This window comes from Buteo buteo, chromosome 16, assembly GCF_964188355.1.
Source record: "Buteo buteo chromosome 16, bButBut1.hap1.1, whole genome shotgun sequence".
In the NCBI taxonomy this organism is placed as follows: domain Eukaryota; kingdom Metazoa; phylum Chordata; class Aves; order Accipitriformes; family Accipitridae; genus Buteo; species Buteo buteo.
The window spans coordinates 8,206,822-8,221,902 of record NC_134186.1 but is presented as its reverse complement, the minus strand read 5'-3'; the positions used below and the strand labels follow the sequence as shown (position 1 = coordinate 8,221,902).

Below are 15,081 nucleotides of genomic sequence, written 5' to 3'. Positions count from 1 at the left end.
CACAATTTTTTTCTCTGAAAGTATATTTTTGTTTTCTGGAGAAGAGTTGTTGATTGAAATGAGTCATTGCTTTTAGAAGTTAATATATTTTTGAGTACTCTTGAACTGAAAATATTTTGTATGGGCTAAATATAAAAAGTTATGTAATGACTAAATTGGCAGTTAGATAATTCAAATAAATAATGGCGTGAAAGAGAAAAAAGGAAATGGGAATAGATGGAAGGACAAGGAAGAGAAAGGAAGTATGAATCTGTTTTTTTACTGTGGAAGTTTTGTTGTCCTGGCTGCAGTATTTTGTGAGGATTGTGTGGAAACTTTGTACTATTTTTGTGCATTTGAATGTAGCTTTTTTACTGATTGTCCTAGTCTGCAGCATAGGTAAGCTGGAAGCACTTGCAGTAAATAAAATAACAGCCCCATCTCTTTTATAAAAAATAATGCATGGCATACTCAGGATCAGCTCAGAGATTCTTAGGGTGCATGTGAGTTGGTCACTGGTAGCATGTATTAGTTATGATTAATATTGAAGAGGACCTGAACTAACATGAAAGAAAAAGAGAATTGGGAGAAATGGGACCTTTAGGGTAGATTTGGAAAAAAAGTCATCAGGCATTTCTTTGCCAAAATTGTACCTAGCAGAGGAGATGGTGCTTCCATTTGTGAGATACTAATTCTTATTTGAAACTTGACTGGCCTGCCAAGAGCAGAGAGGGAAAAGGATTTTGCCAGTGAGCTGTAGCGAGAAGCGAATCTTTTACCATCTAAATCTGCATTTGTTTGATACGTGCTGATAGTACTGTAATGCCAATTGTAAGTTTTGGGGTTGTTGAATTCCAAATGGAATGTGTTCGTTCTTGTTTTGGGTGACTTGTGATACAATAGTATTAACTAGTTGTAGATATTGTGATCAAATCAATTATTTTGTGTGATTAGGGATGTTCTTTTGATGGTGTTTATAGAGAGCTAACCCCACAGTTATGCTATCCGTGCTGTAACAAGCATCTCTGAAATAACGGTGGAAGGAGGCTTTCACTGGGATGTGGTAATGCCAGGGTACCAGCTGTACAGAAATGGTGGGGTAGGGTATATAGTGGGAGATGGGCACTGTGCATGAAGGGGTTTTATAAAGGGTAGCAGCATTACAAATACAGGAAAAGAGAAGCACTATTGGGTCTGTATGGGTAGAAATCCCAGACCTACAATGTGCTACTAGGATTATACTGGCAACCCCTGGATCAGGGCAGTGATAGTGATCAGGAGCTATTAAGTGAGATCAGAGAAGCTGCAAATTTGGGGGAGTTATAATGGGAGATTTCAGCTACCTGGACAGAGACCAGTTCTGTGCCTCCTCAGAAGGCGAGGTAGAGAGAACATTGTTCTAAGTCCATAAATGACTGCTTCCTACAGCAACCAAGTTTAAACTGACAAAAGCTGCTGCTTTTTGGAGTGTCGTGGTGCATAGGACCTACTTTAAGCTAGAAGTGGGATGCCTTACAGCAACCACAGTACAATTAGATATAACTGAGTAGAAAGGGACAGCAGACAAAAAAAATCCAGCGCATGGATATTCAATTTCAAGAAATGGAAATACCTAAAAATCAATCAAGTAGTTTTAAAATCCCCTAACCCATAAAAAGGTCTGCCCAAAAAGTGAGCAGCCTACAGGGACCTTGGAATCTGTTTAAAAAACTGCGTGTCAGAAGCCAAGATATACCATTTGAAAGCGAACAAATTGGTCTCCCCCTAAAAATCCCTCCATGACTCAATGGGGAAGCTAAAAAGCCATCTATGGGGAAGAGACAAGCATTTAAAAAATGGAAGGCATGGTGGGTGAGAACAGGGAAATCTGTAGTGTAGCGTAGCAGGTGAAATGTAAAAGGAGAATTAAAAAGGGTGAAAGGGAAGTCGAAGAGCACCTTGCACCAGAGGCTCAAAGCAGTAGTAATACGTTCTCTAAATCCATCAAGAGCAGGAATCCAGCTAGTGATTGCATGGGACTGCTCGGTGACCAAGGGTGATGGAACAGGCATCTGGGGATGGTAAGGCATAACAGAGAAGCTCAGTGAATTCCTTGTTGTCACTGTTACTGCTAAAGATGGGCTCTAGAGGACATCCTGGGAACACCATATAGGTGACTGACTTCCAGCAGCAGTAAAATGATAGAGTTATAAATGACAAAATCACTGCTTACTGGAAAATACACTCCATTGGAAAAGAGTCAGCATGGTTTCTGTAAAGGGAAATTTCACCTTGTTAATGTACTGGAGTTGTGCAAGTGCATAAGTAGAGGGGAAGCAAGAGCTATCACCAAATTTTCAGAAAACCTTTGACAAAGTTGTATTAAGCTAAGTTTCCCCAGGCTTGGAGGAGAGGCTCTCTATCAATGGAATGCTGGTGAAAGCATAGATTTGGACTGCAGAGGACCTCATGAGGTGGCCTCCTTCAGTCTGCTCACAGAAGGTAGGTTGTTCAGGGTCTTGTCCACTGGGGTTTTGAAAACGTGCAAGGGTGGCCATTTCACCACCCCTGTGGGTCACTCTTCCAGTGCAGACCACTCACATGGTGAATAAATTTTTCCTTACATTGACTGGGATTTCCCTTGTTGCGATTTATGACCGTTACCTGTTTCTCTAGGTGCTTGAGATGAGTCTGGCTGTGTCTTTTCTGTGATACCTTTTTAGCCTAGCTTGAGACAAGCCTTCATTGCTGCCAGGACTCACAGCTGACTCATGCTGAACTTTTTATCTACCAGGATCTCCAGTTTCTTTCCTGCAGAACTGTGACCTCTCGGTTTGTCCCCAGCCTGTCCTGTTGCATGGGGTTGCTCCATCCCTAGGACAGCTCATAGCACTTACCCTTGTTGAACTTCATGAGGTTCCTGCAGCTCATTCTTCGACCATGTCACAGTCATCTGAATTGCAGTTCTCCTTTTCAGGCTTTTGGACTGCACCCCTCCAGTTTGGTCTTATCCACAGATTTTTTTTTAAAGGGCTGTTCTGTACTGTTGCACTGGTCCTGATGAAGATTTTAATATTGTGTCCACTACCAGCTTTTGTAGGTAGCTTTTTGTTACCAGCCACTAGATTGTAGACCTGTAATCACACTCCTTTGAACCTGGCAGTCCAGACAGTTTTTCATCCACCATGTAGTCTGTCCATAGTTTATACCTGCCCAGTGGAGCTGCAAGGATGCTGAAGGGCTCTGCATTACTAAAACGAGATACAGAATATTTATTGTTCTCTTATTCCACAGAGCAAATCATTTTGTCAGAAAGGGCAGTCAGGTTGGCCAGGCACCATTTGCCTTTGGTGGATCCATGCTTCTTGTTCCCAGTTGCTTTCTTGTCCGTCATGTGCGTGCGAATAGTCTCTGTGTGGATTTGCTGCACAGTCCCCTGAGACACTGGGAGGAGACAGGCAAGTCTGACTGGCCTGTATCTCCTCTATTGCCTGTCTTGAAGGTGACATTTACCCTTTTTGCAGTCATCGGTTACCTCCCAGATTGATAGGACCTTTCAAAAATTATAGAAAGCAGTTGCTTCTCCATCCTATTTGGTCTTATGGAGTTGTGTATGTCCAGTTTTCTTAAGGTGGTCTCTAACTTCATCTTTCTGTACCATGGTTAGTGTCTGGGAGCAGCAGGGACATGCTAGTCCCTAAGGGAAGCGACACTAAGTGTGGTAGCAAGGCAGGCAGCAGCAGTGGCCTCACCAGTAAGGGTACAGTCCCTCAGGATCCATGGGGTGAGCAGGGCAAGCTGGGCGATGGCAGGTAGCTGGGTTAAGGCAAGAGCCTGGGTTGGCAGATGGATCCACAGTGAGGCAGCTTTGCAGTCACGCTGAGAAGTCAAGTCTGTAGCTCAGATGGACGCCAAAGGCGAGAGCCGCAGCTTAAAAGCAGCTCCCAAGGCAGGGAGTGGAGACCTTCGCTGAAGCCTCAGTAGAGCTTTCTGGAAAAGCTGTCACCAAGGTCACCAGCTGTACTGTCTTGGCCCTGAGCCCAGGTAACCAAAACCCTAGGAGGGGGAATATTTGCTGGGGGCCCTGACAGGTGGCACTTTCTTCCTCCAAGCTCTGCCATGAGGCTGTATTGGGTCTGGCTGAGATGGAGTTAATACTCCCCACAGCAGCCCTCATAGCACTGTGCCCTGCATCAGTAGCTAGAAAGGTGTTGATAGCACAACAGTGTTTTGGCTACTGCTGAGCAGTGCTGGCACAGCATCAAGGCTGTCTCCCCAACATTTTTGCCCTCCCCTCAATGGCAGGCTGGGGCAGGGCAAGATCTTGGGAGGGGACACAATCAGGACAGCTGACCTAAACTAACCAAACAGATATTCCATACCATATGGCGTCAGCTCAGATATAAAAGCTAAGTAAAGGGAGACAGAGGGGGGGCATTTTGTCTTCCGGAGCAACCACTACGTGTACTGAAGCCCTGCTTCCCAAGAAGCGGCTAGACATCGCCTGCTGATGGGAAGTAGAGAATAACATCATTTGTTTTTTTTCTTTGCTTTCGCGCGCACGACCTTTGCTATCACTGTATTAAACTGTCCTTATCTTGACCCACGAGCTGAGGAGGGGGAGTGATAGAGCGGCTTTGGTGCGCACCTGGCATCCAACCAGGGTCAACCCACCACAGTCCTTTTTGGCACCCAATGTGGGTTCCTAAAGTAATGTATTGGTTTTATGTGGCAAGGTTTTGGTAGCGGGGGGGGGGTTACAGGGGTGGCTTCTGTAAGAAGCTGCTGGAAGCTTCCCCTGTGTTCGAGAGAGAGCAAGCCCATACCAGCCGGCTCTAAGACGGACCCGCCGCCGGCCAAAGCCGAGCCAATCAGTGATAGTGGTAATGCCTCTGTGATAACATTTTTAAGAAGGAAAAAAAGTTGGGACAGTGAGAAACAGCCGCCGGAGAGAGGAGTGAGAACATGTAAGAGAAACAAGCCTGCGGACACCAAGGTCAGTGAAGAAGGAGGGGGAGGAGATGCTCCAGGCGCCGGAGCGAAGATTCCCCTGCAGCCCGTGGTGAAGACCCTGGTGAGGCAGGCTGTCCCCCTGCAGTCCAGGGAGGTCCACGGTGAGCAGATCTCCACCTGCAGCCCGTGGAGGACCCCACACCGGAGCAGGTGGGTTCCCGAAGGAGGCTGTGACCCCGTGGGAACCGTGCGCTGGAGCAGATTCCTGGCAGGACCTGCGGATCTGCGGAGAGAGGAGCCCGTGGAGCAGGTTTTCTGGCAGGACTTGTGACCCCGTGGGGGACCCGCGCTGGAGCAGTGTGCTCCTGAAGGACTGCACACCGTGGAAAGGACCCATGCTGGAGCAGTTCGTGAAGAACTGCAGCCCGTGGGAATGGCCCACGTTGGAGAAGTTCGTGGAGGACTGTCTCCCGTGGGTGGGACCCCATGCTGGAGCGGGCGAAGAGTGTGATGAGCCCTCACCCTGAGGAGGTGAAGCGGCAGAAAATAACGTGTGATGACCGTAAACCCCATCCCTGTCCCCCTGTGCCGCTGGGGGGGCTTGGTGGAGAAATCTGGGAGTGAAGTTGTGCCCGGGAGGAAGGGAGGGGTGGGGGGAAGGTGTTCTGAGATTTCGCTTTATTTCTCATTACCTTACTCTGGTTGATCTGTAATAAATTGAGCTAATTTTCCCTAAGCTGAGTCTGTTTTGCCCGTGATGGTAATTAGTGAATGATCTCTCCTGTCCTTATCTCGACCCGCAAGCTTTTTGTTATATTTTTCTCTCCCCTGTCCAGCTGAGGATGGGGGAGTGATAGAACGGCTTTGGTGGGCACCCGGCGTTCAGCCAGGGTTAACCCATCACAGAGGCACAAGTACTTGGGAGGCCTGAGAGCAGACCTTGATGGTAAAGCCTGAAGCAAGGAAGACATTGAATACCTCAGCCTTTCCTGTGTCCTTGGTCAGTTGATTGCCTGCCCTGCTCAGCATCCAGCCCATGGTTTTCTTGGTCTTTTGCTCACAGGAGCCTGAGAAGCCCTTCTTGTTGCCCTTTGCATCCCCTGCTAGATTTGAGCCAGCAAAGCTTCTGATCTCTGCATGCTTCATCAGTTCTGGTGAAGTCCTCGCATGTATCTGGTCTTTGCTTTACTTCCCATGTGCTTCCTTTTTGAATTTAGTCAGAAGTTCACTGTCCAGCCAAACTGTTCTCCTTCTGCATCTGCGCATTTTCCTGCGTGCTGGGATGGACTTCTTGTGCTTGTCTCTTGTGCTTGGGGGAAGCTGTCCTTGAGGATCAGCTATCTCTCGAGGGCTGCATTGCTCCTTCAGGCCCTCCCATAGTACCGTACCTGTCAGATTAGTCTCCTGAACAAATGTAATCTAGCTGTTTATTTTGTTACTTGTCATCTTCATTTCTCCTGGGATCTTGAACTCTTACCATGTTACATTACCACATAAAAAAATTGTCTTTGATGCATTGAGAAACCTGACTTTTGTTTGCCCCACTGTGTTGCTCTCACAGCAGATATTGGGGTAGTTGAAGTCCCTCTTGCAAACTGTGGTCTGTGATCACTAGGTTTCTTCAGCTGTTTAAAGATGGCTTCATTCACTTCTTGACAGAGGATCTGTAGTGGACATCCACCACACTATTCTACGTTTTTGGCTATCCTTCTTATCCTGACTGTACAAGAGGTCTGTCCATCATCCTGTAGCAGAGCTGGTTTGTCTGAGCATTTTTGTCACCCTGTCTTATGTGTGCTGTTCTCTACCTGGTAGGTCTTCCTGACAAACCTAGTTCAAAGCCCTCTAACTCCGTTAGCAAGCCCAGGTAGCAGAGGACAGGGCTTAGTGGTCACTTTAAAGGCTGGAGAAGAGAGCACTGAGGTACCCTTAATGGTGGTGCTTAGACTGGTTTTGTCCAGCATTTTCACCAGTGATCCAGAGAAATCAATGGCCAGTGAAATCTCCAAGTTTACTGATGTTACTGAACTTCTGAGTCATAAAAAGCCACACCAAAGGCGGAAGGATATCACCAAACTGAGCAGTCAAAAAGGTGGCAGAGGAGCTTCAGCGTAGATGAATTTACAGAAACTTAAGGTAATTACCATAAACATGGTTTAGATTGCTTTCCCTAAATTAAGGGTAATTCATCTAGGGAAAAGCAATCTAAACCATATTACATGAGGCTGAACTCAGAACAGGCAGTTACGACTCCAGGAGGAGAACCTGAGGACAGTGATGGTTCATTGAAATGATTACTCAGTGTAAATGGCAGCCAAACAAAAAGCCAACGGTGTTGGCTGTCATTAGGAAGGGCATCGAAAACAACAGACAGAGACATCATTTTACCACTTTGTAGTAAAGCTGTGATTGCAGCCACATCTCGTATACTACGTGCAGCTCTGGTTGCTGCATCTCAAGAGGGAGCAGAGAGGGGCAGAACAGTGATCATAGGGGATGGAACAGATGGCTTACGAAGAGTAGCTGAAGGCTGGGACTCTGATTTGGAGAGAGAATGTAAGCAAGGTGTACAAAATCCTGAAGGCAGGAGACATGCTGAAAGTGGAGCTGCTCGCCCAAACCTGCTGTACTAGGACTGAAGGCACTCAGAAGCTAGTTGCTGTAAGACAGCTGAGAAGTTCTTCATGTGGCAGGTCGTGAGCTGCGCTGGGCGGCCGTGGGAGCTGCCGACAGCAGCTGGTTCAGAGAGGGACCAGACAAATTTGTGGGAAATAGGTCCGTCGGTGGATGCTGGAGGATGAGGCAGGGATGTCCCCTCTGCGGTCCCACGCTTGTGGCTGCTGGAGGGGCGTGGAGGGGGTGGTGGAGAGTGAGCGGCCAGGCTTACGCTATCCCTGCCAGTGGCATCTGCTGTCGCTGCTGTTGGTGCGCTGGGCTGGGCTAGACGGACCATTTGTCTGACCCAGTAGGGTGTTTCTGTGCTCCCACCTGCCTCTGCCAGCAGGACTGATGCTGTGTAAAGCAAATGGTGTAATAAATCTGCTTCATTAAAAGCAGTGGCTTTTACTGAGCAGCTGAGCGTTGAACACCATCATTTAAACTGTTTTTCTCCCCGGTAAAAAAATCTCAAATATCCAGTACTTTATTCTTTCTTTAATTTTTTTTAGTAGGTTACTCTAGCAACTGTTGTTGCTAAGACACAAATAGCTACAGATGTTCTCAGAACTGATTGCACCCTGATAAATACCATGGCTGCCTCTAATGCAAAATAACAAAAGAAATAAGTAAATTTACCATGGTCACAACCTTTTTAATAAAATCGTGGTAAAAGTTGAGTACTGAAACAGTTTCGCTAACAGAACTATAGATTAATTTTCTGGTAGCCTCTGGTGGTAGCTATATGACTTTTTGATATGTATTAGTGAAATATTTTATTGAAAATAAAGTTTAGAGCTGCATGATGTAAATAATTCCTTTTTTTGTGGTTATGATGATGCAGATTTGCTGTCTGACTGATAGAGGATTAACAATTTCATTTTTTTTTCCAGAAATTTTGTAAGCTATTTGAATGTGTCTGAAGCGCCTTCTAGAAATTAAAGGCAGTGTGCTCTGCTGTTTGAAAGTTTGTTTTAAAAAGCTTTTAAGACAAACAGCATTTTTTTTCCTCCAGAGCTGCAGCTCTAGAGATTTGCCACCTATTTATCAGTTATCTAAAACACCAAAATGTATGCAAGCCACAAGATACCAGGTATCTTATCATTTGTGGTCTTTGCAAAAAGTCCGTTAAGTCTCAGTGCAAGTTGAATCTTAATGAACAGAGGAGGTAATTGACTTTTCAACTTTTCTTACGTTTACAAGAATTACTGTGCTTTGTTTTGTAAGTAAAAGGTTAATTGCAGTTTCATTTTCTTGTGCTGTGTGAGCTATGCATGTTAGAAGAAATTGCCGACTTGTTTCTGGGCTCAGTGGATTTCTCGAGGATGAAGTTGTTATTTCCAAATTTTCCTTTTGTGAAAACAGTTCTTTTCCCCATTAAAAATTTCCCTGCTGTGTTTCAAAATCAAATTTAACAAAATTGCGTAAGAACTGGGAAAGCAAGCTACGTGTGTGTCATTGTTCAAGGGAAGTGAACTGCAGACAACCTTAACGTCGGTAGCCCTTCAAGGATTTAAAAATAATGTGAAAATTCCTATTAATGAAATAGGCATTGTTTAGGGTAAAACTCTATTTGTATTGCCACATGTAATTTCAGTAATTTTTTCACTTTATAAATGCTGCACAATTTTTTTTCCCATTTTAAGAGTATGAAATTTTAATCAAACCATGATTTTTCAATCCTACAGGACTGTGTTTACAGGCTTGCATGGCCACTCGTACCTTCAAAAATAGGGCATACAGCCTGCCTTCCCCGTAACTTTTACAGTGTTTTATTCTGAGTCTTCCCTGGTTAACAAAGAAGGGAGGAGAGGGCACAGAGAGAGAGCAGTAAACAATCCAGCATATCTCACGGCAAAGGTTTATTCTTTCCTATTCTTCACAGTATTTTGCAAATATCTGTGTGTGTGGTGTGTGCGTATCTGGGTGTGTGGGTGTGTGCATGGAGAGTGAGAAGAAGCGAAGAATAGCAGAGTATAAATCTTTGCCGTGAGATCAGCTGGATTTATTAAAGATAATAAATCAGCAGGCTGCTGTATAGCACAGCTTTCATTCATTAACTCTATTCTATTTTCTTTTTTTTTAAACGGCTGCTCTCTGCTGCTGAAAAAGGAAACTAGTAGAGAGTGTACTTACAAAGGGGGTGGATTTAACAAAACAAAGCTTGAGATATGGTGCATTGAAGACGGATTTTAGAGAGAATTTTTAAGAATTGTTTTGGAGAGCAAGAATGCTGTGTGAGGAGTTGATGTTGATAGTGTTAGAGGGTAGGATTTGGGGGTACCACAATTTGAAGTTAGAAACCCAAGTTCCTTTTCCCTCTTACCTCATCTGTATTTTCAGACACTGGAGTAATGCACCTATTCTCATCTACTTGGCAGTCATGGGATGGCTGCCAGATACTGAATGTGCAGCCTTAATATGATATTTATAAATTAACTTGTGAACACCATGGGAAGGTCATGCATTATGTTACTTGCAGGTCTACTTGTGAAAGCAAATGATTTGTATTAAGTATTTCATTCCTTAGTGGAGGACGAAAGCTAGATGGGCCCCTCCTCTTCTGCTTGCCCCTGCCTTTCTTTGCATGTCACTGGAGTTGCATTAGCATATTAAATACTGTCATTGCCTTTTCTTTAAAGTTTTCTGAGTTCGTAGTCAGACTCACCAGATAGAACATTTTACACACCCAGGCATCTATTTACTCACTCATTTTGTTTGCATCATTGTGATGGTTCAACTTCATGAAGAATTTCCATTATCTTGTTTTTGCCTGAAGGAAGGAAAAATGAAGCTTAGTACACAAAATTGTTCAATTCCTGACAGCTCCTTAGGGGGCTGTTTAATACACAGACTAAACTAGGAACCAGGCTGATGCTGTCATTTCCTGTGATCTTTAATCAAGCTGTTTAAAAACAAAATGGGAGGTGCTTCAAAACTTTAGAGAATGCCTGTTTTTGCCAAATCCTCATGAGAGATCCTGTAGGAGCGCGCAGTGGGCTGGGTTTGCTTGCTCGGTGTAGTCAGAACACTAGTTTGGCTATGTTGAATACCAAATTGAAAATATTTCAGCAGCTTGGCTGATATGGAATACTGAGATATGGGGAAGGATAAAATTGTAAAGAAATTTCCTGTGGAACAAGGAAGTTATATTCATACACCTGCTTACACCCTGATGTGGAGGGGCACAGGTCGCTGCCAGCATGGGAGATGGCTGATAGCTTATTTTGCCTGAAGATTAAAACTGAAGTCCTAAACCTTCAGAATAAGAAGCCCTTGGTAGCTGTGCAGTGCATAGTAATGTCAGTATGTGTTTCTTCTCTCTTCACTTTTTGTATTTATTTCTTTGGGTGTTTTTAATTAAATTTAAAAAAAAGGGGGGTGGGGGGACGACCCACCACATCCCGCTGTGCCAAGTTCTGCTCTTCTCCAAAAGAAGTGGTTTGTCACGTGGTGAGTGGCATGGAGTAAAAGCATATTGCGAGGAAAAACTCTGCTGTGGTTCGGTGATGGCTTAGATTGCTTTGGCTGCACTCTCTGATCCCATGTGCATGTAGTGTAGCAGCATGACACAGATTACCATGAAAAGTGCCACTGGAAAATACGGGAAGCTTAGACTCTTCTTCTGCTGCTTAATTCATATATTCATTGCTATTCCTGGTAAGATGCTGGCCCTTGAGTAAATAAGGAGTGGAAATAACTGTATGGATTACATTATTATGCATACAAAACATTATGGATACTGCCATGAAAAACAATAAAAAATATTTCTATAAATACATTAGCAACAAAAGCAGGGCTAAGGAGAATCTCCAACCTTTGTTGGATGCAGGGGGAAACATAGTGACAAAGGATGAGGAAAAGGCTGAGGTACTTAATGCCGCCTTTGACTCAGTCTTTAATAGTAAGACCAGTTGTTCTCAGGGTACCCAGCCCCCTGCACTGGAAAACAGGGATGAGAAGCAGAATGAAGCCCCCATAATCCAAGGGGAATTGGTTAGTGACCTGCTACACCGCTTAGACACACACGCAGGTCTCTGGGGCTGGATGGGATCCACCCAAGGGTACTGAGGGAGCTGGCAGAAGAGCTCACCGATCCACTCTCCATCATTTATCAGCAGTCCTGACTAACCAGGGAGGTCCCGGTTGACTGGAGGTTAGCAAATGTGACATCCATCTGCAAGAAGGGCCAGAAGGAGGATCCGGGGAGCTGCAGGCCTGTCAGTCTGACCTCGGTGCTGGGGAAGGTTATGAAGCAGATCATCCTGAGTGCCATCGCGTGGCACGTACAGGACAACCAGATGATCAGGCCCAGTCAGCATGGGTTTGTGAAAGGCAGGTCCTGCTTGACCAACCTGATGTCCTTCTATGACAAGGCCATCTGCTTAGTGGATGAGGGGAAGGCTGTGGATGTTGTCTACCTAGACAACAGCTTTAGTAAAGCCTTTGACACCGTTTCCCACAGCATTCTCCTGGAGAAACTGGCTGCTCATGGCTTGGACGGGCGTACTCTTCACTGGGTAAAAAACAGGCTGGATGGCTGGGGCCAAAGAGTGGTGGAGAATGGAGTTAAATCCAGTTGGCAGCCAGTCACAGGTGGTGTTCCCCAGGGCTCAGTATTGGGGCCAGTTCTATTTAATATCTTTATCAGTGATCTGGACGAGGGGATCGAGTGTACTCTCAGTCACTTTGCAGATGACACCAAGCTGGGCAGGAGTGTTGATCTGCTTGAGGGTAGGAAGGCTCTGCAGAGGGATCTGGACGGGCTGGATCGATGGGCCCAGGACAGTTGTAGGAGGTTCAACAAGGCTCAGTGCCAGGTCCTGCACTTGGGTCACAATAACACCATGCAACCCTACAGGCTTGGGGAGGAGTGGCTGGAAAGCTGCCCAGCAGAAAAGGACCTGAGGTGTTGGTCAACAGCCGGCTGAATATGAGCCAGCAGTGTGCCCAGGTGGCCAAGAAGGCCAATGGCATCCTGGCTTCTATCAGAAATAGTGTGGCCAGCAGGACTAGGGAAGGGATTGTCCCCCCGTACTTGGCACTGGTGAGGCCGCACCTCGAGTACTGTGTTCACTTTTGGGCCCCTCACTGCAGGAAAGACATTGAGGTGCTGGAGTGTGTCCAGAGAAGGGCAACAAAGCTGGTGAAGGGTCTAGAGCACAAGTCTTAAGAGGAGCAGCTGAGGGAACTGGGGTTGTTTAGCCTGGAGAAAAGGAGGCTGAGGGGAGACCTTACCGCTCTCTACAACTACCTGAAAGGAGGGTGTAGTGAGGTGGGTGTCAGTCTCTTTTCCCAAGTAACAAGTGATAGGATTAGAGGAAATGGACTCAAGTTGCACCAGGGGAGGTTTAGATTGGACATTAGGAAAAATTTCTTCACCAAAAGGGCTGTCAAGCACTGGAACAGGCTGCCGGGGGAAGTGGTTGAGTCACCATCCCTGGAGGTATTTCAAAGATGTGTAGATGTGGTGCTCAGGGACATGGTTTAGTGGTGGACTTGACAGTGCTAGGTTTACAGTTGGACTCGATGATCTTAAAGATCTTTTTCAACCTATATGATTCTATGATTTTATTTTAACTTTCTGTTTAATAGATATAATTTTATTACCCTAACTAAAGCTTTTTCCTTAGGGAGTTAGTGGCTATTTTAAAGTAATATAAAACCATATTCAAACAGCTTTTTTTCTAATCAGTATAATTACTGCTTGTTGGTTTTATCACAGTGTCCTTGACTTTAATTATTTGCAACTTGAGAGAAGAACTGTTCCTCTGCCAAAATTTTATGTTCAAAGCCAAGGCAGATGGGCTTGAAAAGAACAGAATGAAAGTGAATAGCAGTCTAGCCTGATGCTAATAGTGGGTAGCTTTCAGAAATTATATCCATAGTATTTAGTTCGAGTGAGTCTGACCAAGCTAGACTTCGTGTTTTAGGATTTTTGAAACAGGATTTAGTGCAAGAAACTGTACATAGCTTGCCAGGGCTTTTAATAGGGAATTACTGGCATAGCAATCTTGTGCAGAACAGAAGGCAGGCAACTGATTGGTGCAATTCTGCAGTCCATTCCTCTGCTTTGATGCCTTCTGTTTTGAAGTTTAGATAATGTGTCTCCATAAATTGAGCAAGCAAAATAAAACAACATGCAAAACACCTCTCCTTGGTATTTTACATTGTTGGTGTTCTGTGCAAGTTGGAATTAAACCACGATGGCTATTCAAACCAAGTCTAGATTAAATAAAAAATATTGTTTAATTCACATATTACAAAATAGTTTTCATCAGGTAAATAATGAAAACCACCCCATAAAGGGGAAAAAAGTATGGTATTTTGCTGGTTTTCAGAAGTGTAACACTTGACTCATTTTTCTCAACGTTTTTTTCATTGCTGCAACTCATTTGATGGCTTGTTCCACAGCTGGTTACATTTTGTGCTGGTTTTCTCATTCACAGGCCCAGTGGCCAGCAGTATTCTCACCGCCAGAATCTACTTTTCAGACCTCCCTCACACACGCCCAAAAATAGAAATAGATATAGATGGAAAAAATGACCAAACCCCAGCTGCCCCCAAAGCTGTTAAACACTGATTTCTTCTCTTCTGGGGTTAGCAAACATCAGTCCCCTTTGGGAAGCTGTGGCTTTGCATGGGACGGGGAGCAGGACTGATGGTGGTCGCTGTTCTCCTGCCTTGCAGTTGCGTTGGCACCCTCTGTCATGGGTGCAACTGCAGCAATTTGGGCTCACTATGGAACTGAATATATGAAGATCTGCTTTGATACCTCTTCTGTTGCGGGCCCTTATGGTTTTAAAATGTTCTATAACGGAAACTGTGTGATAAGCTTATCTGAAGCACAGTCGCCTTGAGTTTTATGCAAGTTAAAAACCTAATTTTGAGGTTTGAGATACCACAGGAAAAAAACATATCAGTGTTGTTTATCTTCACTTTTTAGAAATCAATTTTGTTCATGGTGAGTGCTTGCTAAGTGAGATAATACACCGAGGTGGCTCAAGCTGAGCAGGTGCAAAGCGCTGGTTTTGTTTTTTGGAAACCCAAGCCCTGGGGCCCTGGGCGGTGCATCTGTGCGTACCTCTCCTCCTGGGCGAGGAGGCGGCTTGCAGCACCCGGGGTGCTCGGGGCTGGCCGGAGGGCAGGGTGCACTGCCCTGGGGCATGTGCCTGCCGGAGGGCTGGAGCCGGTTGACGGGCGGCCGGGGGGGATTAGCCATTTTGGAGGGCGCTGTTGGGGAAACGAAGGCGGCCAGAGCAGCTGCTCCCCGGATCCTCCTCCCCGGGGCTTCGGCGCTGAAGCTGTCAGCAGCTTCACTCAGCCTCTTCTGCGGGAGGAGAGAGCAGGCAGCTCCCCTCCCCGGCTCCGCGCTCGCAGAGGTAATGGCAGGGAGGGGCTCTGACCTTGCTTGTGGTCCAAGTGCTTTCCGTGCCCTGCCACGAGAAGTCGTGTGGCGGCTCTGCCGGAGAACTTGGTGATGCGGTAGGTGATACAGGTTGAAAGGCTGCGGAG

The 15,081-nt window shown here is 45.5% G+C and overlaps 1 protein-coding gene across 6 annotated transcripts in view; it reads left to right on the top strand.

Moving 5' to 3' along the window:
• Positions 1-15,081, top strand: part of EYA3 (EYA transcriptional coactivator and phosphatase 3) — a 62,210-nt gene that overhangs the window by 5,951 nt on the left and 41,178 nt on the right. The window contains exon 1 of one of the 6 annotated variants that reach the window (XM_075047729.1): positions 14,725-14,948. The exons of the other annotated variants lie outside the window; for them this stretch is intronic. The gene's annotated coding sequence lies outside the window, so the exon portion shown is untranslated. Of the gene's footprint in view, positions 1-14,724; positions 14,949-15,081 lie in introns of those variants that run through there. 6 annotated transcript variants of the gene reach the window in all.